The sequence below is a fragment of the Cuculus canorus genome, chromosome 27 (genome assembly GCF_017976375.1).
Source record: "Cuculus canorus isolate bCucCan1 chromosome 27, bCucCan1.pri, whole genome shotgun sequence".
Taxonomy (NCBI): domain Eukaryota; kingdom Metazoa; phylum Chordata; class Aves; order Cuculiformes; family Cuculidae; genus Cuculus; species Cuculus canorus.
The window spans coordinates 1,550,192-1,566,465 of record NC_071427.1 but is presented as its reverse complement, the minus strand read 5'-3'; positions in this window follow the sequence as shown (position 1 = coordinate 1,566,465).

Genomic DNA, 16,274 nt, shown 5'->3' with positions numbered 1-16,274 from the left:
TAGAAGGGAATTGCTGCTGAGAATCCGTCCGTGTGGGTTCATGCGAGGGAGGAACGAGGCGCCAGCAGCACCGGGGTTGGGTTGGGGGATGCGATGGATGAGGCTGGAGAAGCAGCTGGATCCTATGATGTAAAAAAGTGACCTTCCAGTACCTGAAGGGGCTACAGGAAAGCTGAAGAGGGGCTGTTCACAAAGGCTTGTGGGGATAGGATGAGGGGGAATGGGTATGAACTGGAGAGCGGCAGATTTAGACTGGACATAAGGAGGAATTTCTTCACCATGAGGGTGGTGAGATGCTGGAACAGGATGCCCAGGACTGGGTTAACCCTGCCTGGACCAGGCCAGTTCCAACGCCGTGAGGCTAACAAGTTTTGGTGGGCAATGTAGATACGAACAGGACACGCGCCCACGTGTTTTTAAAGCTGCCCCTCTGTTCAGAAAGTCTTCTTGCCAACCGTATCCTGGGCTGCATCCAAAGCAGTGGGACCACCAGGGTGAGGGAGGGGATTCTGCCCCTCTGCTCTGCCCTGTGAGACCCACCTGGAGCCCTGCGTTCAGTTCTGGAGTCCACAGTGCAGGGAGGACATGGAGCTGTTGGAGATTGTCCAGAGGAGGCCACGGAGATGATCCAAGGGCTGAAGCACCTCCTCTATGAGGACAGGCTGAGAGAGTTGGGCTTGTTCAGCCTGGAGAAGGCTCCAAGGAGACCTTATAGAGACCTTCCAGTACTGAAAGGGGCTCCAGGAAAGCTGGGGAGGGGCTCTTGATCACAGCGTGCAGAGACAGGATGAGAGGAACAGTTTTCAGCTGCAAGAGGGGAGATTGAGATGAGATCTTAGGGAGAAATGTTTTGCTGTGAGGGTGGGGAGGCCCTGGCCCAGGTTGCCCAGAGCAGTGGTGGCTGCCCCATCCCTGGAGGGGTTCAAGGCCAGGTTGGATGGGGCTTGGAGCAACCGGATCCAGTGGGAGGTGTCCCTGCCCATGGCAGAAGGTTTGGAACTGGATGGGCTTTAAGTTCCCTTCCAACCCAAACTATTCTATGATTCTATGATTCTATGAAAATTATCCGTCTGACAGGAGACGCTTCCTGGTGGAGCATCGGTTATGGTTTTTAAGGAACAGGCTAAGGCTGCAAAACGCCAGGCTCAAAACCTCGGTGGCTGCAGAAAGCGTGTGTGCAGTGAATGCCGTGCGGAGCCAGAGCGCATGCAGAGGAGACATCTGCCAGCTGCTGGCAACTCGGGAATGGATCCCAGCTCCTGCCCTCGCCCTGAATGTGTGCAGGATCTGCTCACCCTGCAGATCCATGTATTTGTACATGTGCAATGTGATGAGGTGTTGGGACACTGCACCGGGGAGAGCCTGCACGGTGCCAGCGTACAGTGGGGACATGTAACTGAGGGGTTTATTTCTAAAAACATTGCTTTTTGTCCCTTACAACAGTGGCCACATTGAGTTCGAGCTGGGCTTTTGCCTTTTTAATTTTCTCCCTGCATAACCTATCAAGATCCTGCTTGAGTTGCCTGCCCTTTCTTCCAAAAGTGATAAACTATAGTGGTTTTTTTTTTCACGAGGCTTATGAGTACTGGCTGAGGGAGCTGGGGTTGTTTAGCCTGGAGAAAAGGAGGCTGAGGGGAGACTTCATCGCTCTCTGCAGCTCCTGGAAAGAGGTTGTAGTGAGGTGGGTGCTGGGCTCTGCTCCCAAGTGACGGGTGATGAGAGGAAATGGCCTCAAGTTGCACCAGGGGAGGTTTAGATTGGATATTAGGAAAAATGTCTGTACTGGAAGAGTGGTGAAGACTGGAACAGCTGCCCAGGGCAGTGGGGGAGCCACCGTGCCCAGCAGGGTTCAAGAAACATGTGGACATGGCATTTTGGGACATGGTTTAGTGGGGATGGTGGTGTCGGGCTGACAGTTGGACTGGATGAGCTCAAAGGTCTTTTCCAGCCTTAATTATTCTATGGTTTTATGTTGGTGGTGAAGAGAAAATAAAGCCTAAACAATAGTCTCTGGATGGAGAGAATTACAAAAGCAGCAGCTATCCCAGCTCTACGCTTCCTCCCCTAAAGTGAAATCCCTGTTACACTTGCAGTGACAGTCAGTGCTATGCAGTATGCGCTTCCCCTGCCCTCCTGGAAGCAGTTCAGGCTGGAAACCCAGCAGACTTCAGATGGAAAACCCCTTCCCTGAGTGTCCAGGAGAGACTTGAAAGATTGTGCTCTGTGAAGAAGGGGATTTGTAGCCTGAGGGTCACATTTCCAGTCTGGGGATGACTGACCCGCACCACCAGCAAGGCAGTGGCAGTGTCCTAAACACAGGGAGACTAAAATCTGTCTCTAAGGGTGGCCTTTATTCTTTCATTTTGTGGTGAAAACCAGGCTTTCTGTAGTAGGCATCACAAATTCTGTTTCATAGAATCATAGAATCATTAAGGTTGGAAAAGACCTCTAAGATCATCCAATCCAATCTTCTGCATGGTTGGGATGCTCCTCTGGATACAGATCCCTATGAAAATGAATCGCCACGTACAAACCTCTCCAGGCAGTTAAAACAGTTCCCTTGGGAATTAACATTAACCAGTTGCAAGGACCCTGGCTCACGCTGAGCGATTTTGCCCCAGTCTCTTTGCAAAGAACAGCCACATTCTCTTCTTTGGCTCTGTGCTCGAGGTTAAGTAAAGAATCATAGAATCATGGAATGGTTTGGGTTGGAAGGGTCCTCAAAGCCCACCCAGTTCCACTCCCTGCCATGGGCAGGGTCACCTCCCACTGGATCAGGGGCTCCAAGCCCCATCCAACCTGGCCTGGAACCCCTCCAGGGATGGGGCAGCCACCACTGCTCTGGGCAACCTGGGCCAGTGCCTCACCACCCTCATCGTAGAAGAATTTCTTCCTGATGTCTAATCTAAATCTCCCCTCTTTCAGCTTAAAACTGTTCCTCTAGTCCTGTCTTTGCACGCTGTGATCAAGAGCCCCTCCCCAGCTTTCCTGGAGCCCCTTTCAGTACTGGAAGGTCTCTATAAGGTCTCCTTGGAGCCTTCTCTTCTCCAGGATGAACAACCCCAACTCTCTCAGCCTGTCGTCATATAGGAGGTGCTCCAGCCCTTGGATCATCTCCGTGGCCTCCTCTGGACAATCTCCAACAGCTCCATGTCCTCCCTGCACTGTGGACTCCAGAACTGAACGCAGGGCTCCAGGTGGGTCTCACAGGGCAGAGCAGAGGGGCAGAATCCCCTCCCTCACCCTGGTGGTCCCACTGCTTTGGATGCAGCCCAGGATACGGTTGGCAAGAAGACTTTCTAAACGGAGGGGCAGCTTTAAAAACACGTGGGCGCGTGTCCTGTTGGTACCTACATTGTCCACCAAAACATACCATCCTCACTGTGTTGGAACTGGTCTGGCCCAGGCAGGGTTAACCCAGTCTTATATCTGAGGCATTCCTCTCCCGTTTAACACGACCAATAGATCTGCCGTGGCTCAGACTCTTGCTTTAATCACACGAGAGGGAGCTACTCTGCTCCCCAAGCCTCTCCTGTTTATTTTAATTCAGGCAATAAGGGCTGCAGAATGAAAACCTGCACATGCTCCAGGCTGGGCTCAGTTCTTCTCCATGGCTTTGAAGGCAGGTGCTTCCAAGGAAAGCAGCATTTTTTTATAATGCTTAAGGAATATTTCTATTTTGGGGTTGGTGGTGGTCTTGGTTTTCCTCCCCCCGGGAATCATCACAGTCACTTTTCAGTCGCTTTGAAACGTCCCCACCAGGCATTTCAGGAGGAGCAAGGATGACAGCTGTATTGACAGGCAAGAAAGAGCTTTGATGATGTATTTTTTCTGTAACGTTTTCTGAAAAGTATGTCCCAGCCTCAGCCAAAGAAGTGTGTGGAATTTGTACCCATGGCGACTCCAATAACACAGCCAGCTCCAAACGCCGCAGGATTATTTGTTTTCTTACCTAACGTATCAGGAAAGGAGTTACTGGGAAAGGGAGAGACAGAGTGAAAGTGCTGGAGTGAGGCAATATAAACTGGAGAGACTGGAATTGCTGGTTAGTATTTGGTCTGTCTGCAGATTCGGGGTTAGGAAACCTGCTTCCCATCAGTTAATATGGGAGTTATGCTAGGAAAAATCATGGAGCTGTGTCTTATTACTAAGGACACACTTGGGAGGATTCTGAGAGGGCAATAAGTTCCTCTTTTGATGGACTGTGGACCCTTAAGCCCAGGATATTTAAAAAGATCACCCTTCAGATGAGGGCGTCATTCATTAATAAACAGTAAACAGAAAATGGAGCTGGAATTTTTTCCTTGAGAAATCACTTAATGCACATAAACATCCCCTTTTATCATGGGAAATGGAGACCAGATTAATACCTTTTTATTAATAGCTTCTTTTAATGTGCTTGATGATCATTATCATTCCTCCCCTCAGCCTCTTGCTTTCTAAGTTAACCAACCCTCTGTTTTACAAGCAGAGAAAAATTCATTTTTTTCATAAAAATAAAGTGCTACATAAATCATTATTTTTGACCCTGCAATACTGTGGTCACTTATTCCTGCTTAAGAGCCGTACTTTGTATTTGTCCATGTTGAATTACATCATGTTTGTTTTGAGTCATCACTCAAATTTACTAAGAGCTTACTGAAACCCTTCAGAAGCGCCCCCAGTCCCTCCCTGTTCAGTATTCCTTAGGGCAGGGCGTTCATATAGACATCTGTTACCACTTCGGGTTTTAGGGCACTATTCTCTACTGGAGATCTCACCTGGATCCCTACCTTCAGTTCTGGAGTCCTCAGGGCAGAAAGGAGATGGAACTATTGGAGTGAATCCAGAGGAGGCCACAAAGGTGATCCATATGGAAGCACATCCCATATGAGGACAGGCTGAGAGAGTTGGGGTTGTTCAGCCTGGAGAAGAGGAGGCTCCGAGGAGACCTTAGAGCAGATTCCAGTGCTGAAAGGGGTTCCGGGAAAGCTGGAAAGGGGCTCTGGATCAGGGAGTGCAGGGATAGAACAAGGAGGGATGGTTTTCAGCTGCAAGAGGGGAGATTGAGGTGACATCTTGGGAAGGAATGTTTTCTTCTGAGGGTGGGGAGACCCTGGCCCAGGTTGCCCAGAGCAGTGGTGGCTGCCCCATCCCTGGAGGGGTTCAAGGCCAGGTTGGATGGGGCTTGGAGCCCCTGATCCAGTGGGAGGTGTCCCTGCCCATGGCAGAGGGTGGAACTGGATGGGCTTTGAGGTCCCTTCCAACCCAAACCATTCCATGATTCTATGATTCAAGTGCACAACATCTGTACCTCTGCAAAAGAAATGTAAAACACATTTGGATGTGCTCTTATTCTTTCCAAAGTTGCAATTATTGCATGAAACCCAAAGCAGAGGCTCCCTGTCTTGTCACACCCTGCCAGCAATATCCTGAATTTTTTGATAATGCCCAGTATTCAACCGTTTATAAAGTCCTACAAACTCTGGAAGCCAGATGGCTCCCTCCCAGGATCCCAGGCAGTATTACAGGGCTGTTATTTTTAATTAAGGACCTCTCTGACACATCTTGTGTCAAGCTGCTCACTGGAATTAATTTTTTCTGTTAATTTTAAGAGGCTCACCCCTCGCTCCCCACGGGATTGGGGTGGCTCTTGGGGAAGGATCCTCACCGAAGAAAGCAGCTGGTAAAGAAGGAGGAGAACCCCAGCCTGGATGTAAGGGAGCACGTTTGCTGCAGCTGTAGCAGACACCCACAGGAGGGCATGGTCCTCAAAGCAAACTGGAATTCCGCTACAACCCAATCCTGCTGGAAGGATCCCTTTGACTTGATTGCACTAAAGGGAGATGTTGATAAAAACTATTCCTTTGGTGGAAGCAAATGCCCTGCGAAGGTAGCAGGATCCTTTGAAATTTCATGTTTATCTGTGAAAAATAGTGATGGTTTGGTTGCTGGCAGTGGAACTTTCAATGATGCTATTCCCTTCCAATATTTTACTGACAAAGTGAAAAAAAATCCCAGGGGATCCTCTAGAATTTGCCTACAGGAAAGCTGGAAAGGGGCTCTTGATCGAGGAGTGCTGGGAGAGGATGAGGGGGAACGGTTTTCAGCTGCAAGAGGGGAGATTGAGATGAGATCTTAGGAAGAAATGTTTTGCTGTGAGGGTGGGGAGGCCCTGGCCCAGGTTGCCCAGAGCAGTGGTGGCTGCCCCATCCCTGGAGGGGTTCCAGGCCAGGTTGGATGGGGTTTGGAGCCCCTGATGCAGTGGGAGGTGTCCCTGCCCATGACAGAGGTGGAACTGGATGGGCTTTGAAATCCCTTCCAACCCAAACCTTTCTGTGATTCTCTAATTAAAACCAAAATAAAATGAAAAATTGCCTTTGGGGTTTTTTGCCTAAAAAAAATAAAAATTGGCTTGTGTTCAGGCAGTTTTAATGGGTAGAATCCCCGTTGTTACACAGGTACCAACTCTCACAGCTTTCCCCTGCGTGTGCCCAGTTGCCTCTGTCGAGGCTGTGTTTTACTGCTGAGTGCTCTGAGTGCAGCTGATGGGAAATACAAGAACCTGAGCTGGTGGCTGTGTATCCACTCTAGACAGCATAAGCAGCACCATCTCATGGAAGCCAAGACTGTTGAAACTGCAAAAAAAGCTTCTCTTTTAATATGTCAGCAAAAAACTTAACTTCACAATTATTTTAAACTGGGATGCAGATAGGATATGTTCTGGGTTTGTAGACAGAAGCATTTAAGAACAGACTAAATCTCCATGTCATTGACTCTTGAGGAATCCTCTTCAGAGGGACCAGTGATGGCTTTTCCTGCGTGGAGCTGCCGCATCCTGCAGCACGGCAGTGTATCGGTATTGCTGGGTGTGAGCCCGCTCCAACAACAGGCCCGGGAGCGATGTCATCTGCATCATACCCATCTGCATCATACACATCTGCATCATACCCATCTGAATTTGCTGCTGGTCAGACAACAGTCCTCAGCAGTGCTTTTGGCTGAGCTTAAGAGGATAAATCTATTAAGCGCGATTGTGCCATGCAGGAATTTCCCAGTGGCATCTTAGCACATATCCTCCTCTGCCCACACGTCTCTGCAGCAGGAAAATGAATTCCAGGCTGTTGCTGCTCCAATGTAAACAGATGCTCTGTCCTGTCCTGTCAGGATACAAGAGCACAGATTTCCTTCCAGCCTTACCCAGCCTGGAAGCAAACAGAGGAGTGTTGAGGATGAGAGGAAGAAGAAAGGTGGTTCGGCCCTTCCCTTGCCCCTTCTTTTCTCTCCCTTGGGTGGCAGCAAGTATCACAATAATCCCCAGCCAAAGGCATCCCAGCTCACTGCTTTGAGGATGTGGACTTTTTAGAATCATAGAATCATGGAATGGTTTGGGTTGGAAGGGACCTCAAAGCCCATCCAGTTCCACCCCCTGCCATGGTCACAAACACCTTCCACCAGACCACGAGTCTCCAAGCCCCATCCAACCTGGCCTTGAACCCCTCCAGGGATGGGGCAGCCACCACTGCTCTGGGCAACCTGTTCCAGGGCCTCCCCACCCTCATAGCAAAACATTTCTCCCTAAGATTTCACTTCAATCTCCCCTCTTGCAGCTGAAAACCGTTCCCCTCATCCTCTCCCTGCACTCTTTGATCAAGAGCCCATCCCCAGCTTTCCCGGAGCCACTTTCAGTCCTGAACACTGCTCTAAGGTCTCCCCAGAGCCTTCTCCTCCCCAGGCTGGGCAAGTCCAGCTCTCTCAACCTGCTCCAGCACCTTTGAAGAGGTTACTCTTTTCAACCTTGCATTTTCCCCTCAACAAGTTTTTAGTACAAACCCAAACACTCTCTTCCTCCCTAACTGGAAATTTCCTTTCAGTAGGATTAAAGGACTGAGCATTTATCTGGGCTGTTTTCTGTTTAGTTTGGCTGTAACTCTCTTGAAATTCTGCAAAACCCACTGCGTACTGTCATGGAAAAATGAGTGTATGTGGGGTTTTGTGTGCCACTCCCTGCAGGGAGCTGTAGCCTTCTCAGCTCACAGAAGCTAAAGGAGACTGTGTCCACAACTTGGACGTAATCAAAGATAATCATATTGATATAACTAAATCAATACAGCTTTTGTATGGAGGCAACGTTTGTGTAATTAAACTCTGAATGACTGAATAGCTCTGGTGTAAGGTTTCAGAGGAAGTTTTGTACAACACAGAGCTTCTACTGCAGAGTTTCAATAAGCCTCTCCCTGCTTCCCAGATAAGCCCAGGCTGTAGGAGCGATGGGGGGATGGAGTAACCAGCAGCCTGGGAGGGAGCGTAGGACAGGCTCAACCAGCAAAGGGCCTGGGAGATATGATGGGAAGGGATCACAAAATCAACACAACAGTTTAAACGGTGTCACCTGCAGCACTCGTATGTGAAGGGCTTATAAGGCACTGCCATGTAGAATTCCCCAAAAACATTTGTAGGAAGCCAGCATGTTGGGGTCCCTCCCCAAAGGGCCTGTGCCAGCAGCACAGGGAATGCACTGGAGGAGCTGGAGACCTTCATGCAGCTGTCTGGGATCATGGAGATGTGGTGGGGTGGCTCCCAAGATCAAAGGGCTGCAATGGCAATACAGGGTCTTTAGGTAGGAGCTCACCTGGGGATGGGTGAGGGTTAGAGGTAGGTAAGGGTGGCATCATAGTAGATGTTAGTTACAGGTTGCCTGACCAGGAGGAAGAAGTGGCCAAGTTCCTCTGCAGACAGGTAGAAGCAGCCTGGACTTCACAGATTCTGACCTCATGGAGGACTTCAACCGTCCCAGGAGCTGCTGGAGGGCACAAGCAAACCAGGAGGTTCCTGGAGGTCATCAGTGATACCTCCTAGGTGTGAGGCCAAGGAGGACCTAGTTCATATTTCCACATTTATTCAGTGCAGCAATGTTCTCTGGGAATGCAGAGAAAGAAATCCCAGCACAAACCAGCAGTGAAGCAAAGAAACGATCCCTGAAATTACTATAAGGCAACATTAGCTGCCCTAACTCCGAGAAGTGATTTATATCATTTAAGCCTTATCAGTTGATCTTGCCTGCAATGAGTTTGGCAAACGTTTGTGCATCAACAGATCTTCAGGGCTGATTATCACCAGGTGTGGGGGGACGAGAACTTCACTCCTTATCTGCTGGATCTGATGGAGTGTGATCTGTTCAAGCTACCTGCACCCAGGTAGCTGTTGGGTTTCGGGACAGGTGGCCTGCTGGAAGAAGGATTGTGACAAACGCCGTCAGCTACGTTGGAGGGAGGTGTTGCTGAGTCTTTAAGGTAATGGGCCAACTGTAGTGAACTGCCAGGTCTGTCCTCACCTTCCCATGCCAAGTCGCTGCTATCTGCCCAACAGTGCGAAGAGAAAAGTAGGTGTGCTTTTCGTTTGGCCGCCTCCATGCAAAGCCTAGCTTGGTAGCCTCAACAAGCAGCAAAATGAGTCTCAGCTGCGATGCTGTGAGCTGCAGCTGCTGTGGTGGGGCGGTGAGAGTCAACTGCTGCTGTAGCATGATTCCCTCCGGCCATCAGAGTAGGGAGAACTTTCTTCTACTAAAACCAACCCCATTGGGAATTGTGCTGCCGTGGCTGTGTAGGCATAGCTGGTCATGGAAGGGTGAGCACTCATGCACCAGCCCGGTGAGCTGGGCTGGAATTATTCTCAACCAGGCCTTGGGAGGACAACCACTGTCTATCTGCCTACCTTGTGACTCTCTTTTCAGTGTTTCAGGTCACTTCTTCCATGCTGAACTGGAACAATAAGTTGAAGTCTTTATGGAAGTTTGGAACCTGAAGATTAAAGAGAAAGGTTCAGCTTGTTCATTTGGGGAAGCCCAACACGCTCATCCCTGTGAGCCTTCAAAAGTTCTGTAACTTTTTTACTACAGTGAGTTTACATTTTAAAAAACACAGAAAATTATTAAGTCTCCCTGTGGATTATTAACATCTAAGACCAAATTAGAGGTACATAGGTCTTGCACTGCCCTCCAGCCATCATCAGCAACTTCTCTGCTTGAATTGTCTCAAAGCACACAGCGTTGTATTTGGACTCTGTCATCAAGCAACTGAGCATGCTTCCATGTTGTTATCTCTTACTCTGGTTACACATTCATCCTCTTCACTGGTTATAACACAGTTTAAACAAGGAGAAAAGACAAGGCACAGCCTTGTTCTGCTTTGGGCTTAACCTGCCTGGTAAACATTGTGACAGCATTGCAACAAAGTCCCTCAGCTTAGGAATAGAGAAGCAATCCTGGTGTTCTCATCCCACAGCAGCAGGAGAAAAGAGGTCAGGCAGCTGTTTATTGACATTCTGGAGACACAGCTGGTTTGTCTGAGCTGCTGGGAGCAGCTCTCCTCTTCCACGTGTACTTTCTGTATGCGTCTCATATTGGAGCAAATGACTCCATCAATTTTGTTTTCCAAAAAGAGGAATTACCCATGGGCATAAATAGCATTGTGGTTCAGTTTTAGCTTTAACGTTCAGAGGATATAGGCAAGAGCTCCACAGAGAGGTGATATCCAGCATCAAACTGAACTATTATATAGGCTACAAATTCGAGTTCCCTGCTGCCTTTCACACTTTATGCCTACGCCACTGCATGTTGTGTAAAACAACCGACCGCCTTTGCCTGAACCGTGGTGTTTTGAGATCCACTAGCATGGAGGTTTTAATGAGTATTAAAAAAATAAAAAGGTGTTTGTGCCTTTGACAGACAGTGTTTGGTGTTGTTTTTGAGAGACACCTACACATATTTGCTGTAGAACCCTCTAATGCGACCAGAAAGATGTTGCAAGGCCTTGGTGGGAAAGATCATAGAATCATTGACTGGTTTGGGTTGGAAGGGACCTCAAAGCCATCCAGTCCCACCCCCTGCCATGGGCAGGGACACCTCCCACTGGATCAGGGGCTCCAAGCCCCATCCAACCTGGCCTGGAACCTCTCCAGGGACGGGGCAGCCACCACTGCTCTGGGCAACCTGGGCCAGGGCCTCCCCACCCTCACAGCAAAATATTTGTCCTTAAAATCTCATCTCAATCACCCCTCTTTCAGCTGAAAACCATTCCCGCTCATCCTGTCCCCGCACTCCTTGATCAAGAGCCCATCCCCAGCCTTCCCGAAGACCCTTTCCGTCCTGGAAGCTGCTCTAAGGTCTCCCCAGAGCTGAACAATACCAACTCTCTCAGCCTGTCCTCGTATGGGAGCTGCTCAAGCCCTCAGATCATCTTTGTGGCCTCTGGAGTTGCCTCAACAGCTCCATGTCCTTCCTGTGCTGAGGATTCCAGAATGAGTGCAGGACTCCAGGTGGGGTCTCACCAGAACGGAGCAGAGGGGCAGAATCCCCTTCCTACTCTGCTGGTCCCACTGCTTTGGATGCAGCCCAGCATACGGTTGGTTTTCTGGGCTGCAAGCGCAGAAAGATCTCATGATGTTCTAAGTTCAGAAATCACTCTGCTATAAACAGAGCCTTCTGTCTCTCTCCCTTCTTTGTGACCGCATGTTTACCAGCATATTTTCTCAATCTGCTCTTGCTGAGCTTCATGTGGAAATTGCTGAAATAGTGTATTGCCCCTTCCACCCCATCTCATCTCTCAAGTCAACATCCTGAGGTGCAACTACATCTCAGACTGAGTCACTCGTTCCCAGTGACTCCAGAGTTGGAAACTTGTGAGTCTTCCCAAAAGCTGTCCCAGAAGAGCTTACAAATCCAATGCCAGGGCTGCAAGAGAAGGGTGATGAAAGTGAAAAATTGTGTAAACTTGGGGCACATACAATTTGTTCTATGTGGGGGATGATTAAGCTGAAAAAGAAACATATTTCCACTCTCTCTCTGTCCACAGTTGTATAAAGAGGTGATTCTTTGCTTAAGATAGGAAAGAATCCACAAAGGTGGTTGTTTCTGTTTCACTAGAAGTCACGGTGGTGTTCTGTAGGAAACCCAAGATGAAGATCGCTGCTCTCGGCAGCAGCCAGCCTGCGCCTCCCCAGCAAAGCCCCTGTCAGGAAGGAGCGTGCTGGCTGCACCCCAGCGTTCCTAACCGCAGGTGGGTGGTCTGACATGCGCAAGTCTAAAGCACCACAGCCCCAGCAGGCGTTAACCCTGGGCCATGTCAAGGCACTTATTCCACCACTCTCATCTCATCCTCAACAGCGTCTTCCTCCACCTCTGTCTTCTGCTGCAACGTGTTCAATACCTGTGTCAAGGCAGGAGAGAAACGTGAGGGCATCATAAAATTGTTTAGGTTGAAAAAGACCCTTAATATCACTGAGTCTGGCCATTAACCTGACACTGCCAAGTTCACCACTAACCCATGTCCCTCGTGCCACCTCTACGTGTCTTTTAAATCCCTCCAGGAGTGTCTGCCCTGGGGAAAACGGAGGGTTATCTCACACTAGCCAACAAGCTGTAGTATCTTAGGCATAGACAACCAAGATGCTGCTTCCTACCATAAGTGATCCAAGCAGACGTTAACTGGAGGTTGTCTTGAAGAAGAGGAGGCTGAGGGGAGCCTCAAGAGCCTCTTCTTGAGGAGGCTGAGGGGAGACCTTATTGCTCTCTACAACCACCTCAAAGGAGGTTGTGGAGAGGAGGGAGCTGGGCTCTTCTCCTGAGTGACAGAGGACAGGACAAGAGCGAATGGCCTCAAGCTGTGCCAGGGGAGGGTCAGACTGGACATCAGGAATAAATTTTTCAAAGAAAGGGTCATTGGGCCCTGGCAGAGGCTGCCCAGGGGGGTGGTGGAGTCGCCATCCCTGGAGGTATTTAAAAGATGAGTAGTCAAGGTGCTCAGGGCCATGGTTTAGTGGCAGATAGGAAAGGTTGGACTCGATGATTCAAGATGTCTTTTCCAACCTGGTGATTCGGTGATTCTATGATTCTATGAAATCACACACGTATCTGCACTTTCAGCTGCTGCAGTATCTGGGTATCCTCACCATAAAATTTACCAGCAGGAACAACATGGATTCGATGGAGTTTTTGGTTGTCCCTTGGAGGCTGAGCCTGTTTTATGAATGAAGCTTGAAGCTGCTTAACCTGCAGCCACATCCTCCCTCTCACGATTGTGAGACACGAGCACAATTCAACTGTAATGTGAAACTTTGTTTGTTAAGAGTGACTTCATCACGGAAAGGCATCAAAGGGGAAGGGCTTTTAGCATCTCTTGAATACTCCCTCGTTGCCCGGTATCTTCTGGAAGTCCACAGTTGGACTCTGTAACCAAGACCCCATCTCTCACGCTTAGTGACCTGCCTTTTCGAAGGGCAGCAGATGGGACAGGTCTTTACACGTGAGCCAAACTGAGGTTGTAACTTTATACTGGGATTTGACAATGTATTTTATTTGGATAATCTTTATGAATGTTCTAATGTGGGTTGATCATTCAGACAACGCGGTTCAGTTGTTGATCAAACAGAGCCAAACGCCAAGGCGCTAATGCTTGCTTATCTGCTCCTCTGCTGTAAAGTTCCCGGCCTGGCTTTGGATGTTGACCTTGGCAGGGAGCGCGCCACAGGGCATGGCTGGTTCTGCAGAGCTGTGCTGGTTGGCAGCTGATGAGAAACTGGCCTTTATTCCCTTTGAAGTCCCTGAGCCTGAAATTGTCTCTGCAGACAGTAGATACTATTTGACTGTTCTTCACTTGCCGTTCCTCTCTACAGCCAACAAATGCAGAACTAAGACACGCATTTACTGCTTCCCCCTCTACATAACTCATGCTGGTTGCAGTTTTCATGGCACGAAAATTCAGTAAAGTCAGGCAGAAGCCGGTGATTGGAACAACCGATATCTGCAAAGGCTTTCCAGTCTGTCCTGGCCACTGCTAGAATTCACCCCAGGCGAGCGATTCTGTGCTGGGTTAACATTCCCTGGAGCTTCTCGGGCTGTTCTGCTCATGTGCTTCAGAAAGTGAGAACCCTGCAACTCCACAAGAGTTAATTGCTAGTAAACACAAAGCCAGCAAAAGTGATACTTGACAAAGAATGCAGTCACTGGTGCACTCCTAGTTCAAGCTTAACAACTCCATGTGTGTTAATAAAGGGCTGGGCTGGGATATTGCCAATCCATAATTAGGGTTCCTGTAGTCATGCCAAGGAATAAGCTGATCCCTCGCAGGCAGTGAGAAGAATCCCTCTCCTCCTCATGGCAGAGCTACCTGAGGACCATCTGCACCGATCTTTGCTCTCGCCTGGTCCTTCACCAGTAACGTGGTCCCGTCTGGTCCCAGAACCAACAGGAGTTTTGCAGATACCACAAATTTACCTTTGTGGTGATGCAACTCCAGTGTGACAGACAAGGACACTGGGAGCACAAAGCTGTTGCCCAAGGTAATTTGTTGGCTCAGAGCTTTACCAAAAATAGAACTGGTTACTCCTGCCATTTCAGTTAACCTCTGGGTTGTGCCACTGAATCTTTTCTTGGTTGGCTGAGGATGTCGTGCTCCCGTCAGCTGGCTAATGACCAAGGAGCGGGGTCAGGAGTCCACTGAGTTTACAGATCTTCCCAGCTCTCCAGGTGCTGTTTGGATCCTCGGTCTTCAGAATACATTTGCCATCTGAACTGAAATGGAGCCACTCAAGGGATTTGGACAGGCTGGAATGAGGAGCTGGGACAGGGAGGGGAGTGCAGCCAGGCTGAAAGGGAAGGCTCAGACTGCCGGAGGTGGGAAACAGCCAACAAAGTGATGTGGGTGCCTGGACCCGCAGACGGCCCCGTGCAGGACTCCTGGGGCTGACGTGGCCATCGCCCTCTCACTGTTGCTGTTTCGCAGCTGCAACATCCTCAGCACTGCCCCATCCTCTGGACCTGCAGCCGCTCCAGCTGCAGCCCTGACTTTCTGGCAGGAGCTTCTCCCATGACGTATTCCTTAGTTCTGCTCATCAACTAAATAGTGTGAACCATCCCCTCCCCACCCCACGTGAGTGGGGAATAGCTGTGGGTGGTGGGAAGGAGGGAAGAATTTGCAGGAGAAAACAAATGTTTAGGAATTCTTGGTCTGCCCTGGCAAAATAGCGTCAATAATTAATTAGACGGATACAGCTGTTTTGCTAACAGGATAAACAAAATTCTGGCTTTTCTGCAACTTTATCAACTAGAAACAAATGAGAACAGTCAGGTGATCTGCCTGAACATAACCTGTAAAAAAATAGATTAAAAAATGTGCCATTGGACACCAGTTTAAACAACCAAGACCCAGGGAGGGAAGGAGATGGTGGAGCTGGCACCAGACCACAGGTTCTCCCCTGTGCCCAGGAACGGTGCCTGCTGCCACCATGGCTAGAACCGCCTGATGATTGTGTCTAACGTGTTCAGCACAGATTCAGCCCATTCCCTTTCCTCATGCCGACTGGGAGGCAGTCGTGTGAGGCTGGTTTTTGAGGGCCAGCCTCCTCCTCCTCTGCTGCAGCACCTCGGCTGTGAGCAACCACCCCACCACTTCTCTTCCTCCCACACGTACATGGTGGGGCCATGGTGCTCAGTGGTGGGGCTGGAGTCGGGCCACGGTGGGGCTGAGGAACTCAGTGGTAGGGCTGAGGGCCTCAATGGTGGGGCTGGGCAGTCAGTGGTGGGGCTGGGTGCCCCGTGGTGAGGCTGAGGGCCTCAATGGTGGGGCCAGGGGGCTCACTTGTGGGGCTGAGGTACTCAATGGGGAGGCCATAGGGCTCATATCAGGGCCATGGTGCTCAGTGGTGGGGCTGGGGTGCTCAGTGGTGGAGTTGGGGTTTCAGTGGTGGGGCTGGGGCACTCAGTGGTGAAGCCGGAGCACTCAATGGTGGAGCTGGAGCACTCCATGGTAGGGCTGAGGAGGTCAGTGGTGGGGCTGGGGCGCTCAGTTGTTCGTCTGGGGTGCTCAGTGGTGGGGCTGGGACTCTCAATGGTGGGACTGCAAAGCTCAATGGTGGGGATGGGGTGCTCAACAGAGGGCTGAAGAGCAGGTCTAAGGGCCTCAATGGAGGGGCCAAGGTGCTCAAAGGCAGGGCTGGGATGCTCAGTGGTGGAGCTGGGGTACTCAGTAGTGGAGCTGGGGTACTCAGTGGTGGGGCTGCGCTCAATGACTGGGCTGTTGTGTTGAAAGAAGGGGCTGGAGCACTCAAGACCAATGCTGTGACACTCAGTCGCAGAGCTGGGGAGCGCAGTGGTGGGGCTGGGGTGCTCAGTGGTGGGGATGAGGCACTCAACAGAGGTCCCACAGAGCTCAATGGAGGGGCCAAGAGGCTCAATGGAGGGGCCGAGCTGCTCAAATGCAGGGCAGGGGCACTCAGTGGTGAGGATGGAGCATTCAATG